Raw genomic sequence first — 15762 nt, 5'->3', positions numbered from 1 at the left:
CCCGATTGGGATGGTGGGTGGGGATACTGGAGGGGCATCTAAATTGTACTGAAAAGGAGGTATCCTATCGATGTGAAACCCTAGTCTCACAAACCATTTGTGAGTCCGTGCATACCAGCATCGCTCGTCTCCCTCTGGTGCCAACCTCATGGAGGAATCGAGAGCACACCATGGCAACCTCTGTCTCCCTGATGTGTAGTCCCCATATGATCTAACCTGGTGTAGATATATAATGGTCTGAAAGGCTGCATCTAGCTGGAGTGGAGAAGCATCAAACTCGGCCTAAATGATGTGATGTGGTATAGATGGTTTCCCCTGGATCATCCATGAGAGCATGAGGATCTACAGGCGCTCCACCCGTGTCCACTCTATCTCTGACATTTCAGGCCCCCAACAAGGGCTGCCATACATACGGGCTGGTCGGACCAAGGAGTCGAAGAGAAGAGCCTTGGTTCGAGGGTCTTGGAAGTGGGAGTGGAAGCATTGTCTCTCTAGCCGAGCCAATGAGACGTATCCCTCGCTCAGTCTGGCTTGCATCGCTGGTCTCATCATGAAGATCGGGCCGGAGAAGATGACCCCCAAGTAAGTGTATGACGATATGATCTCAACTGGTGACCCACCGAAAGTAAAAGTAAACTGCTTCTGTTGCATCCTTGCTCAAGAGGTGTTAAAGATCATGACCTTGGTCTTGCCAAGGTTGACCTCCAAGTCATGGGATAAACAAAAGGCCTGTAGTGCATCCAGCTGTCGCTGGAGCCCCTCGGGTGTGGACAACAAGAGTGCCATGTCATCTGCATAAAGAAGAATCTTGATGATGATCCCGGCAAGTGAGCAACCGGTCCCTCCGAATGCCCAAATGAAAGTCTCAAGCTCATCGATGTAGAGGGCCAAACAGGGTCGGTGATAAGGGACAACCCTGTTTGACCCCTATGGTACTCAAGATCTCATCTGTCCAACCTGCGTCTGGCCTGAGATTCTCTCATATAGTGCCATGACTGCCCAGATGATCTCCTGATGAATCCCAGTGTCTGTAGGCGTTTGATGAGACGAGCTTGAGGTACTGCGTCAAAGGCTTTGTGAAAATCCACAAAGCAGCAATATACCCTCTGCTTTCGTGATCTGGCCTCTTCAATGACACTCCTGAGTGTGAGTATGTGATCCATAGTCCCATGGTCTTGCCTGAAACTGGCCTGACCCTCTGCTCTGAGCCCTCTCATCTCTGCGAACAGGCTGACTGACGCATCCAATACAGCTGCATAGATCTTGGACATCACATGTCCAATAATGATAGTCTTGTAGTTACTCAAGTCCATGGGATCCCCTGCCTTGTGGATGGGGGTGATGGTGTTGCGTGTCCAGGTGCGGGGGAAGCCAAGGCAAACAGTGCCATTGAATAGCTTTGCTAGGATCGAGGCTAACCTGTCGATCCCATATGGAATAAACTTAGTGCATAGCCCCTCGTGATCCTTAGCTCGGCCATTGTGCAGTTTCAATGTTGCGTCCTTGACTCCTCTCTGGTGAACAATGTGTAAGTGGTGGGGCGAGGTGTGTGTATGAGATCTGGAGTGGACTTGTGTGGGACATCATAAAGATGGTGTGCATACGTGTGCCAAACTCTCGTGTCGGGGAGGGGTGATGGAGATCTACACTCAAGGAATCTCCGCCAAAAATCCTTAGAGTTGCTGTTGTACAAGATGTGCAATAGCTTCTCCTCATTTCGACGAAGAAATGCATGCTTTTTTCGATGTACGAGACGTCGATACTTCTGTACCGTGTCTGGTGTGTTCGGGAGGCGACATTTGGTTTCAAGTCGGAACTGTCGACGATAAGCCTTGCACTCCGCATCGTACCAATTGTTGTAGGGTACAGGACCAAGAGGTGGTGGTCTAGTAGACCGTGTGGTGTGAGGAAAGATTTGGAGGGCAGCCTCGTGGAGTGTGCGACTAATCAGGGCAGCACGGTCGTCTATGAATGGTATGTGATCGATGTAGGTTAGGAGTCTGTTTAGGCGTCCAGAGTAGGCTGGTGAGAGGCTGTGATCAAAGTGTATGTCGTGGTAGGTGTCGTGCTTCCTATGTGGTGTGTGTAGTGTGGCTAAGCGTGGGGTGGCAATAGTGAAGAATAGGTATGTGTGATCAGCTCCTGGAGGGAGTGGTGCTACGGTGAAGTCGGTGATACATGAAGTGAAGGTAGGGGATCCCATGATGTAATCTACTACACTAGTGTCCCCCCCCGTGTGGGAAGCAAGTAAAACCACTTGAGGAGGGTCATAGATCAAGCCGGTTGTAGATGATGAGATCATGCATCTTGCCCAGATCAAGGAGCGCGTGTCCATATGGTGTAACAGGCCCGTGTCGATCCGATGAGGTCCTAGTCATACCTGCTTCGTCTAGGTCCATGTCTGGTAGCATGATAGAATCGTCTCGGAAGTCCACGAGTGGTGCTTGGCGCGTGCTCGTCCTGGCGTTGAAGTCCCCAACAAGGAGAACTTTCCCGCGGGCTGAAAGGTCTGGGATATCCTGATGTAATTGTGCATATGGCGATGTCTCACTCTCCTCTTGTGCCACTCTGGCGAAGTGGGATGTGTCTGGCGGGAAGTAGCATATTGCTATGAAAACGTCACGGGTGTCTGTGCGTTAGATCCGGATCCACATGAATCGGGAGTGTGCGTCCTTCCTCTCAATGGAGATGGCTCCAGCGAGGGAAGACCTGTACAATACTGCGACCCCGCCTGATCCTCGGACTCCTCTTGTATCCCTCGTCTCATCCCTGAAGGTTGACTCCCATGTGTAGCCACTGACTATCGGTAGTGGACACTCTGGGCTCTGGTGTGGCTCTGCGTAAAAGACTATGTCTCGTCCTGTATAAGACTCCGAGAAGTTCCCTGGGTCTGACCATAAGGTACCAATACAGTTCCAAATGGTGCAATCTAGGGTCTCGGAAACCTGAGTCTCATAGGCCCTGTCCCCCTAGGGGGTACGGGTGGGAGCCCGACGGGTGTCGATCAACAACCTACCATCTCGGACGACGGCCCATTTTCCCTCCTTGCGGGCAACATCTCGCTGTTGCAGAAGAACTCGTCGCTCCTCAATCTGTAGTGGTGTCAAATCCTCGTCCATGGACAGGGTGAGACACTCAGCCCCACAGACATGCCCATTTGAGAACTCTAAGAGAGATTGAACACTTTGATTAGACCTTGCCTCTTTTGGGAGGTTTCTTGAGCAGCAGCCAAATTCACCTTTTATAGCTAACCAATATTAGTGTATCAAGCTGGAATTACAAGATATAGAGGCTAGGCAAAATGAGTATTCTGTGAGAAAGAATGAGAGCACGAGTGAGCAAGAGAGTGAGCTGAACGTAGGTGACTCAATAGTGGACTGAAATGAAGTGTAGTACAAGAAAGAGATGAGTGGTTTTGTCTAAGTGACAAAACCCTATCTAATCACTAACCGTAGTTAGGGATTAGCCTGTGGTTAGGGGCAGAAACCTCTAAGAGGGCAAAGTGCCCCTAACCGACTTATTACATTACATTGACCACTGCCTAGAATCTAATAATAATTCTAATGCCCCCTTGCAGTGCCAATGTGGTGTACAAGGTAGTGATCAATTACCAACTGATTTTGCCTTAAGACCATAGACCCAAGTATAATTGGTGGTGTCATCTATGAGAGTAACATAATAGAGATAACCACCAAAAGCAGGTGTCCTCATGGGACCGCATCTTGCCAAGGATGCACCCCTCACATGCATGAGGAGGAGCTGACTCCAAAGGAGGCAATGCATCAACCATAGTATGCTTCTGAAGTGTCATTAAGCTGCCATAGCTCATGTGCCCATATTTGACATGCCATAACTCTGCACTCGGCATCGCAGCAGTGGGAGTACTCACTGAAAGTGCAAGATCGGATCTTTTCTCATAAATGTCAAGCTGAAAAAGACCACGATACAAAGTGCCAGACAACATCAAAGCATAGTCATTCTCTTTGTCTCAGTTTGCACACTTAGCATCATGAAATATAACCTGAAATCCTCCTCTATTGAGAGAGGACACTGAGAGCATATTCTTCTTTATACCTGGCACATAAAGAACATTTGTAATTCTGAAATCTGTGCCATCCGTGGACGTCAGTATGATGTCCCCCACTCCACACACTGAATAAGAAGAATTATTTGCACATGTCACCTTCTTTTTAGTAGATGGTGGATGCAGAGATGCAAAAAGGCTCTTCTTAGAAGTGACGTGCTTAGAAGCACCACTATCAAAATACCAAGTGTTCAGTGTCTCATTGACACTGAGAGAGCACGCATCCTTTGAAGGGTCATAACTACAATTCAAGATAGCATATGGGTCATCCTCAAGAGTGGCTGTAGTATTTGGACTATCCATTGAAAAATCTGAAATGCAAGACAAAAAAGCATAGTGTTCTTCCACAAAGTTGGCTGTAACATCTCCTCCATCATGTGCATTAGGAGCTAATGCATCTGAGACACCATACCTGAATCCCTTTTCTATTCTTTAGCTATGCGCTTCTTACATTGACCAATTTAATGACTTGGCTTCTTGCAGTAGTAACAAATGCCCTTCTTCTTAGGCTTATCTGCATCACATTTAGCCTTATAAAAGGGCTGTCCTGAATCAGCTTTATGCTGATGTGCGGGCTGATTGGCCTATTGCTTTTGCTGCCCTTTTCCTTTGGGCTTGAACTTAGAAAGCATGGCATTCTCGCCAGCTCGGGTTGCCATAGTTCTTCATGTCTACTCCTCCTGCAACAGAAGTACTACCAACTCGTGAAAAGAGAGGATTACTGCCCCCCCTCAATGACAAATTCAGCGAGGTGTGGAAACCAAGATAGGACTTAGGAAGAGAATCCAGAGTGGTGGTAATCATCTCTAAGTTCAGAATGACTTCATCAATATTTTGATAAAAGAGTGATATATTCCATTCAAAACGAATCATACAACAGGTGGGAGAGAAAGTACTCTATCCCTAGCCTCAACAATGTGGCAAAAAAGCCATGATGGTGGTCTAAAATGCCACGACATCCCAAAAGGGGTCAAATGAAAAAATAATGAGCAGTCCCATGTCCTCATGAAGGATATAAGTCTCCCACGAGCTGCCAAAGAGGTGCATGTACACCGCTCCCACTGACTCCTGAGAGTGAAGATAATCTCCGCCCATATGGAAGCGAGAGTGTCAGCCTCCGTGCATAAATGGCCCCCAAGGACAAAAGAACATCGCGAACACCATATCCGCCACAGGGTAATGGGAAATGACCTCCCAGGCTGACCCTGCGGCTGAAGTAGGCTGGGAATCCTGAGCTGGTATAGGTCCCAAAAGCAAATCCTGCGGCTCCATGATGCTGGCCTCTGTGGGACCCCGTCTCTGGTGACGCTACATGAAGAAACCGTGGTCTCCTGGCTCTGACTCAAAGAGAGTAAAGGCTCTAGATCCTCTCCCCCAAAGGGCAGCGCCCCATGTCATTAGAAAGGACTCGGATGTAACATGTGAGAACAACCTGAAGATACCTGTCCATACCACTCTAGAGCTGCGGCAGCTCCATAAACAATGCTTGCTAGATTCCTCTGCAAGCTGACAATGCATACACAAGGAGGGTCTACCCATCTGCTGAAGCCAAGTACCCACAGGTATGCCCCTATGTATAGTGAGCCAAAGAAAGTAGGAGACTTTTGTGGCTCTACTGATGCCCCAAAAGTGAGTCCAGTAGCTCAGCAAGAGCTCTGCAGTAAGTCCCTGTGCGTGCCAATGTTGGGAGGCAGATGGTAGGTGATGAGAGTCTCTCTGCTGAAGCCTGTAACCTGCCCTCGTCGAGTACTGGAAAAAGGAAAGAGGACGATTGCCTGCCACCGGAGCAGGCCATGCCCACTCACCTGGGTCCCAATCAAGCTCCGCAAGAGGTCGACCCTGAAAAATCCAAAGTCTCCATCTAGTATCCTCTGCAATGGTCAACCTGGAAGGATCTGTGGCCCATTCCTTACCCAGGCAACCAATGACCCTGACTCTCTGCCAAAGGAGCTCCTGTCGATCAAGGGGCTGAGTGGGATACAATCTGTGAGAGGAGTCCGTCTCAAAATAAATAAACGGTGCCGGTCCTAAAAGAACTCCAATGCATAGCCCAGCCTCACTAAAACAACCTGACCAAGTAGAGATTGGGTGAACATAGGCTGGATCTGTAAGTATATCCCTGCACTCCTGAGGAATAGCTCTCATGATCAGTAATCTGGTGGCAGCAATCTGTCCAAGTGGCCCGTGTCTATCTCTGATCACCTCCTCTGACATCTCCACACCTCCCCTGAACCAATCTCCTACTGTCACAACCCCCTGAGCATGCCATCTGGCCAAGGGAGTCCAAAGTTCTGTACCAGGGGAAGATCCCTGATACCAAACTAGGGGGTTATGGTAAAGTGGCTGTCAGGCAATTTCCTCTTTGGAGGAGGGAACTGCTCTGATGAGGTGCTGTCGAAAATGATCCCAGATCTGAATAAGCCTTTTCACAAGTGGTGAGGAAGGCTGAGAATGCTGGTCCATCAGGAAGATCCAACTGACTCTACCTGCCCACTGGCCTGCTGCTCTGGGGGTCCACTGGTGAATCCCATGCAGTAGGAACTGCTTCCACGGTTGATCTCCTGGAGTCAAACCTCTAATAAGAAGTTTGACTAAAAGGGCTCTGCTCTGCATCTCCGGATCAAGAACCCCAAGTCCTCCCTGCGAGGAGGGTAAAGTGATAGTATCCCATGCAACTCTGGCCCTAGTGTCCTCAGAACCATCACCACCACTCCGCAGAAAGTTCCGAAGCAATCTTCTCATCTGACGGATCGAGTCAACATGAAAGCACCAACATGATGCAACGTACCACATAGTCGCTAGTAGAACCTGGTCGAGTACAAGCGCTCTTCCGGCCAAAGAAAGTCTAGCCGTACTCCAGTAGGCTAGCTTTCTCTGGATACTCTCAAGAATTGGGGCAAACTGTTGCGTCGGGGACACCTCAATGCCAACCTGGAAGCCTAGATATCTCATGGAGGTGCCTCTGGGTATCCATACAAAGCCTCTGTCTCCTCCCCATGCTGGGGTATGAGCTCCAGTCGAGATGCCTTTTGATTTGTTCCAATTGACAAGTCCCCCTGAGGCTAGGCAGAACTTGTCAATTGAATCCGCAGCAGTAGCAAGACTATATGCATCTCCTCTGACTGTCAATGCCGTGTCATCAGCAAACTCAGTGTCTAGAAGCTCCTGCTCTTGCCGGATAGGCAGATGAAGGCCCAAAGTGCCATGACTGGTAGCCTGCATAAAGTATCCCATAGCCTCCACTACGAAAAGGAAAAGGTAAGGTGCAAGCGGGCATCCCTGTCGTACCGATGTGGATAGCTGAAAAGCCGGTCGCCTCCACAGACCACCATTCTGCTAGAAGAGTGAGAGTAAAGTGAGGAGACCCATGAAATCCATCTATCATTGAAGCCTAGCCTCCTCATAGTGCCCTCCAAGAAACCCCAGTCCACCCTATCATAAGCCTTCTCAAAATCGAGAAGAAGAACTGCAATCTCTTGCTGACTCTCCTTCGCCCAGTGAGTGGCCTCCCAAAAAGTGAAGATGTTATCCAAGATACTCCGATCTTGGACAAATCCTGTCTGAGTAGCTCTGATGATATCTGGTAGCATAGGCTTTAAGCGAAGAGCCAAGGTCTTCGCTAGGATCTTGTAGGCTGTCCCTAGAAGTGTAATGGGTCTCCAATTGCGTAGGACTGTCTTGTCTCCCCCTTTCGGGATGAGACAAATCATACATGTGCATAATGTCTCACCCAAAGATCTTGTATCGAGAGCCTCTGAAAAGGCAGAGAGTAGATGTGGCCCAATCGTATCCCAAAGAGCTCTAAAAAGAAGTGGCGACAAACCGTCCTCCCCCGGGCATCTGTCTTTGGGCAGCTCATGTAACGCGTCCTTGATCTCCAGGAGTGATAGTGGGCTATCCAAAACATGACTCATCTTGTCTGAGACCATCTGGGGGACATGACTCCAAATCTCCTCTCTGGCTCTGATCATCTCCTCGGTGAGTGGATCGGCGGTGTAAAGAGTGGAATAGAAATCGGAAGTGATCTCAACAAGACGGTGAGGGTCCGTCTGAAGAGACCCGGCCTCATCCACAAGTCTACGAAGACTGTCCGACGAGTATCTCTGACCCACTGCCCTGAAGAACTCTCTAGAGCATCTATCCCCCTTCTGGATCCAGAAAGTCTGCTGGGAGTAAAACCTGAATTGGGCCCTCCTGCCCTGAATCTCCTCTAGTCTCTCTTGAGCGTCCGAAAGCTGCCCTCTGATGAAAAGAGAATGAGGAAAACTCTAAATCAATCTGTGAAGTTTGGATACCTCCGCTCTTGCATTCCGATCTCTGATTCTGAGCTTTTCCTTCTCCTCTTTTGCCCTCAACTGGTAGGCCATGCTGACTCTAGCCAAAGCCCCGTCTACCCACATCAACCAGCCATGATCCACAGGAGTGTCCTCTGACAACCAAGCCTCTCGCAACCGTTCCACAAACTCTGTGTCCTGAAAAACAAAGTCCAGAACTCTCACAGAGCCTGTGCTCTCCAATCGAGAGGTAGGAAGAATCTGCAATAGGACTGGAGCATGGTCACATAAAACATAACCCGGGCGGATCCCAATCTGTCCTCCTCTGGCCTAGCCCCATTGGCCAATATAAAACCTGTCAAGTCTGACCAAAGAAAGAGAGCCATGGAAAACCCCGGACCAAGAGAACTAAAGACTGTCAGCCAAGTGACGAAAGTCGTCCAATCGAGCTGCATCGTGAAGTCGAGCATGCAAAACAAAACTATCCCACTCCACTCTCTCCCTATCAAAAAGGCCACCCTCTGTCTGGCCCGATTTGTCTTCAGAGAATTCAACCATGTTGAAATCTCCTCCAACAATCCAGGTGTCTGCCTAAGGAAGGGACTTTCTGAGCTGTCTCCAAAAAGCACGTCTGTGGGCTAGATCCGTGGGAGCATACACATTGAGAACATCAACTGCGGTGCTCTCAATATGATGAATAACATAACATGCCCTGCTCTCCACTAGTGTACCCTCTTGGGTGATCTCTGAGGCCCACCTGGCTGAAACTGAAATGCAAACTCGTCCCCTCGTGCCATCCGTTGGGCTCCAATATGTCCGGCTCTATCCTCTGAGTAAGGATTTGCATTTGTCAATCCTGTCCTGGGAGAGCTTATGCTCCTGGATAAGCACAATGTCTGGAGGGGACCCTGAGGAAATAAACCGAAGGGAGTCCCTAAGCAACTGCAATCTAGGAACTCTCGATCTACGACCATCTGCATCTGAGGTAAATCTGCGGCCGTTCAGTCCTCTCACATTCCATGAAATGATGGACAACCTAGACATCGGATGGAAGTGAGGGGGTGCCAATGGCAGCGGCACAAATCTCTCTCTCTGACGGCGCAATCCAAAGTCGGTCTCTGATCAAACTCCAAATCTGCCCCAACTCATGTAAAATGGCTCCATCCAAGGGAATAGTACTTTGGCGCGAACTGAGAGCTGAAAGTCAAACCAACCAGCACTCCTGGGCAAATCAAAGTCTCCCTGAACCTCAAAGAACAGAAACAGAAAGGCCTTGCCACCGAAGCCAGATCGAAGAGTCCTAGGGCATGAATGAATCTGTGAGCTGACAATACGGTGAACCGATGAAAACTGAGTCATGCTCATGAGCTGTCTAGCAATCTCGCTGTCAAGTAACTCAGCTGACCAGCTTTCGCTCCCCCGAGATTGAAAGCTGCCTGCGGAGAAACGAAGAATGTGCCCCTCTCTGGAGAGAGTAACAGATCCCAAGTACTCCTTTGACTGTCGGTAAAACACCGGGAGAAGTTCCAATCGAGTGAGGGAGTTTGTGGTAACCCCTGCCAAAAAGGGCCAAAACTCAACGGGCAGATCTCTGTCAACCATCCTGGGGTCAGGTCTAGGGGTCAGAAGAGTTGAAAAGGGCTGAGCCGTCCTAACTCTGCTCCTGGAATAGGTGAGAGGGAGAGGAAGAATCTGCGACGAGGTGCCTGTCAGCGTGGGTGACTGATAATCTCGCTCGATCTCATCTGCTAGGATCTCCCAATCCTCACGCCTGTCTGGGTACTGAGCGAAATCTGTGACCGCACTCGCAAAAGATTTGGATAAACCAGGAGTGAAAAGCTGCGAGGACGAGCTGTACTGGGAGGGGTGTCTAAAAGGACGCTCCGCATAGCAACAAAGGAAGGTACTGTGCGACAGGGAAGAGAAAGAGGTCTTGAGGGAACCTCGTACAGGCGCATGAGATCCTGGAACGGGCTCTGACTCTGACTTCATCAATATTTAGCAATTGTTCCCTGAAATCCTGAAGCTTTGTGAGGTGAGTATTCATGGGATCTCCCTCATACATATGCGTATGAGAAAGCTCTCTTCAGAAAGGAAACTATGGCATCATTTCTTGCTGCAAACATACTCTCCAATATCTCCCAAGCGGCCTTTGAGGTCTTGCATGACCCAATGTGAGGAATAATGAACCTCTTGATAGAAAGAGAAATCACTGATAGAGCTTGTTCATCTCTAGAATCCCATCTTTTCTATTTTGTTGTGGGAGCCCCTGGAGTAGCAGCTCCAACTACTTGTGCTGAATTTTGACCTCTACCCATTCTTTTTCCCTCCACCATCTCTCTACCTCTCTCTATCCCCCATCTCTTCCACCCCCCCATCTCCATCAACCTTCACTCCACCATCTCTCTATCTCTCTCTACCCCCCCATCTCCTCCACTCCCCTATCTCCTCCCCTTCCCCATCTCCATCAACCTCTAGTCCACCATTTCTCTACCTCTCTCTCTACCCACCATCTCCTCCACCCCCCATCTCCATCACCCTCCACTCCACCATCTCCCATCTCCCCTTTTCCCCCTCCACCTCCCTTTTTTTCCTTCCCCCCCCATCTCCTCAACCCCCTCCACCTCCACCACCACTCCCCTTTTTTTTCCTTTCCCCCCCCCCCCCCCTCCACTCCCCCACCCCTCCCCTTCCTGCCCCTCCAATCTTTCCCTCCCTCCCTCTCCTCCATCTCCACCTTCCCTTCCCACCCTTTCCAATCTCTCCCCCTCCACCTCCACCCCCTATTCTCTCCCCCCGTCCTTTCTTTTCTCTCTTCTCTCCTCCCCCCCTCCTCCCTCCCCTTCTCTCTCTCTCTCTCTCTCTCTCTCTCTCTCTCTCTCTCTCTCAGATGTCCTATCTATTATGCCATTCGAGGCCGATACCACTGCCTCTTCCGCAACGGATTCGGCTCCCTCCCACACATGCTGCAATTCCCGGATCAGCGATGCCTAGCCGCTTTCTTACATGAGATGACCCACCACCGAGATACTTCTCTCCGAGCACGGCGACACGAGCAGCACACATAGTGTGAGGACACCCAGCGGCCTATCACTGACTTCTTTCAGTCACAGGATACCTCTTCTCAGTCTAGCCGACGACGCGGACGTGAGCGAGAGCCAGAGCCACGACAGCTGCGTCAGCGGACAGACTCACACATCCAGGTCCATGACATCTCGTCTCTGCTCTCGGCCCGCCCCACTGGGGTTACTGTTGCCCTCATCCACAAGGCCACCCGCCGCCCCCGACGACCGAGCTCGACTAGGCCGCGTGACGTCAGAGGCCAATCATCTATCGCAGGGTTTTTTCCGACTTCCCATTTGACGGACCCTCTATGATTGGTCTCTGACGATCACCACCTGCACATGTATACTGTATCTCCCCCCTCTGCCCCATTTTTGGTGCCCCCCCCTTCTTCTTCTTTGTATCATCTGGAGGTAGACACATATTTTTTGTATCAGGACTAGACACACAGTCCTTCATAACCTCTTTCTTGTAGAAACGGTTGGTTGGCCCGTTTTGAGACCACCACCGTTATGCTCATTGTATCAATTATCTTTAGTCTCATAGACCTTCACGGTCTTCCGAAGACTTTAATAAACTTTCTTTCTTTCTTTCTCGCTACCACTGTCTCTTCAGAGAGGGCTCCGGGCTCCTTTCCAGATTCCTCGCCTACCTAGATCAGAGATGCCTCGCAGCCTTCATTCACGAGGGGGGTCCGACACAGAGAGTACTTACCCAGGCGACGAGGCTTGGCCACATCATTAGACACCTCTCAGAGCAGGATCACAGAGTTCTTCCCACCGAGTCACATTGATTGTCCAGTCTCTAGCCGCAGACATGACAGAGACCCCAAGCCGACGACTGTAGCATGACTCACGAGACATCGAGGGGACACATAGATCACTCTGGGAGACCTCCCGTCATTGTTTAGACTCGGGATACGTCCCACGGGAGTCACAGTGGCTCTGGTCCTGCGTCGAGCCTCGTTCAGGAGATTGAGACGCATGGCATCCCTTGACGGACGCCAGCATCCCATCACCGGCTATGCACCAGCCAGGGCAACATGACATACGGAGGATTCCGCTCCGCTCCAGTCTTTTTTCTTTTCATTGTCACACTCAGATGTATTTGATTATGTATGATCAGACTTAGGATTCAGCACGGGTGATGATGCTCGTTTCAGTAGCTCCACCCTTACTGTGATTTGTATCAGGTTTTCTTTCAGTCTCATACAGCCATCGGTCTTCCGAAGACTCTAATAAAATTTCTTTCTTTCTTTCTCTCTCTCTCTCTCTGTCTCTCTTCTCCTCTCCCTAACCTATTCTAAGGGCCTAAGGTCCTGCCTAAACTAAGGGCATAAAGACCTAATAAGTATAAGGCTTGTAAGCCCGAAGTTTCCTTCCTGAAGAGAGAGCTATCTGATATGCATATGGATGAGGGAGATTCCATGAATGGTCACATCACAAAACTTCAGGATTTGAGGGAACAATTGCTGAATATAGATGAAGTTATTCCGGATACAGAGATGATTACCACTACTCTGAATTCTCTTCTAGAGTCTTATCTTGGTTTCCACACCTTGCTGAATTTGTCATTGAGGGGGGGCAGCAATCCTCTCTCTTTTCACGAGTTGGTTGGACTTTTGTTGTAGGAAGAGCAAACAAGAAGAAATATGGCAACACGGGTTGGCGAGCATGCCATGCTTTCTAAGTTCAAGCCCAAAGGAAAAGGGCAGCAGAAGCAACATGCCAATCAGCCCGCACATCAGCATAAAGCTGATTCAGGACAGCCCTCTTATAAGGCTAAATGTGATGCAGATAAGCCTAAGAAGAAGGGCATTTGTTACTATTGCAAGAAGCCAAGTCATTACATTGGTGAATGCAAGAAGCGCATAGCTAAAGAATAGAAAAGGGATTCAGGTATGGCTGTCTCAGATGCATTTGTTCCTAATGCACATGATGCGAGAGATGTTACAGCCAACTTTGTGGAAGAACACTATGCCTTTCTGTCTTGTAATTCAGATTTTTCAATGGATAGTCCAGATACTACAGCCACTCTTGAGGATGACCCATATGCTATCTTGAATTGTAGTTATGACCCTTCAAAGGATGTTTGCTCTCTCAGTGTCAATGAGACACTGAACACTTGGTACTTTGATAGTGGTGCTTTTAAGCACGTCACTTCTAAGAAGAGCCTTTTTGCATCTCTGCATCCACCATCTACTAAAAAGAAGGTGACATGTGCAAATAATTCTTCTTATTCAGTGTGTGGAGTGGGGGACATCATACTAACATCCACGGATGGCACAGATTTCAGAATTACAGATGTTCTTTATGTGTCAGGTATAAAGAAGAATATGCTCTCAGTGTCCTCTCTCAACAGAGGAGGTTATATTTCATGATGCTAAGTATGCAGTCTAAGACAAAGAGAATGACTATGCTTTGATGTTGTCTGGCACTCTGTCTCGGGGTCTTTTTCAGCTTGACATTTATGAAAAAAGATACGATCTTGCACTTTGAGTGAGTACTCCCACTGCTGCGATGTCGAGTGCGGAGTTATGGCATGCCAAATATGGGCACATGAGTTATGGCAGGTTAATTTCACTTCAGAAGCATACTATGGTTGATGCATTGCCTCCTTTGGAGTCACCTCCTCCTCATGCATGTGAGGGGTGCATCCTTGGCAAGATGCATAGATTTCCTTTTAAGAAGGATGGTGCAGCAAGAGGTACTCGTAAATTACAGGTCAGACAAAGTGATATCTGCGGTCCCATGAGGACACCTGCTTTTGGTGGTTATCTCTATTATGTTACACTCATAGATGATACTTGGGTCTATGGTCTTAAGGCAAAATCAGAAGTGTTTATGCATTTCAAACACTTCGTGGCTATGGTTGAAAATGAGACAGGACTCAAGGTGCAGACACTTCGAATGGATAGAGGGAGGGAGTATATGTCTAATGAGTTTGAGGCATTTTTGAAGGAGAAAGGCATGGCGCATCAGCTTACAATGAGGCTTACACCTCAGCAAAATGGTGAAGCTGAGCGGAAGAATCGCACTCTTATGGAGATGGATAGATGCATGCTTACGAGTAAGAAGTTGCCTGACTCGATTGCCTCGTGTGTGCAAATTATGTTTTGAATCGGGCTCCCACAAAAGCTTTGAAGACAATCACTTCCTATGAGGCATGGCATGGGAGAAAGCCTTCAGTAGATCACTTCAGAGTTTTTATAAGTTGTCAAATAAGGCACTTAATGATGGGATATCTCAAGATGTATGCCCCTGGTATCAGAGCCCTATGATCCTCCTTAAGCCCTAGTTAGGTGCCACATCATCATCTTCTTCCTCACCTCCATCTTCCACCTTCCCTTCCAAAGTCGATTTTGGAAGTGAGAGTTCTCTTCAAACTTGCATTCTCAGCATCTCATCTTTCAGGAGAGTCTTCCCAAGGTCAGGGCGAATCTGCAAAACGAGCTATACAAGCTATCTTGCCATTTTCGGGGCGGCATTGTCTCAGGAAGCTGCGTCGACCTTCTTCTTGGTTCTCACTGTGGAGAACAACATTGTCTAATTCCTTCTAGAGGGAGCTGGGCGACATCACAACCTTGCGGCTCAACAAGTCTGAGCTCATTTGGAGCAACATTCGGGTAGATTTCGCAAAAAAACCAGTCCACGGTTCTTCTACAATGCTAGGCGTCGTGTTTATCTTCTGCGCGATTCCTTTCTGAGGGTGAAGCTCTACATGTTTACCTTCCTTTCCAGTGCAAAACCCCTCTGAATTTCGAGCTCTACATGACGAATTGGAGCAGATTTCTGAGCTGCCTCTTTGGCCATGAAAGCTTGACTATGCAAGTCAAAGTTTGACTGGTAGTTTGACGAAGATTTATTTTCAGTCTGCTATGCTCATTTTCTAGCATCTACTTGGTCATCTTTTGCTTAGACATCTTGCATAAATGTTGCTCTGACTAATTGCCTTGTGCTTTGACATTTACTTAAGTCACATAGAGAAATCCAAATCAAAGTATTCAAGTAGTTACTCTTTGAAGGATTATTTTTTATTGCTCATATTTCACTTGTAAGGCACTAGACACTGCCCTCGGGTAAGACCTTGCCATGGAAGCTAAGACCTTTTTTGAGAAGTTGGATGGAACTAATTTCCATACTTGGCAAACAAAAGCCAAGTTTATGCTTTTGAAAAAGAAGATATGGAATGGAAAGAAGTCTACAAAAGAAAAAGCTAATTGGTTTATCAAAGCAAAAAAGGAAGCAACTTCAAAACCAAAGACTGCCAATCTACTTTCAGTTGATGTGCCTCCACAAGATGAGGCATCCTATGAAGATTATGCTTTTTGAATCATTTCCA

At 48.4% G+C, this 15762-nt stretch overlaps 1 protein-coding gene across 1 annotated transcript in view; it reads left to right on the top strand.

The window, feature by feature from the left end:
- Positions 1-15762, top strand: part of LOC147893132 (monooxygenase 2-like) — an 87086-nt gene that overhangs the window by 51443 nt on the left and 19881 nt on the right. The gene's annotated exons all lie outside the window — the stretch shown is intronic.

This window comes from Dipteris shenzhenensis, chromosome 16 (assembly GCF_047967505.1).
Source record: "Dipteris shenzhenensis isolate YYH24624 ecotype China chromosome 16, Dip_SZ_1.0, whole genome shotgun sequence".
NCBI classification, from domain to species: Eukaryota; Viridiplantae; Streptophyta; class Polypodiopsida; order Gleicheniales; family Dipteridaceae; genus Dipteris; species Dipteris shenzhenensis.
Note: the sequence above shows the minus strand (reverse complement) of the source record. Positions and strands in the feature narration are given on the sequence as shown.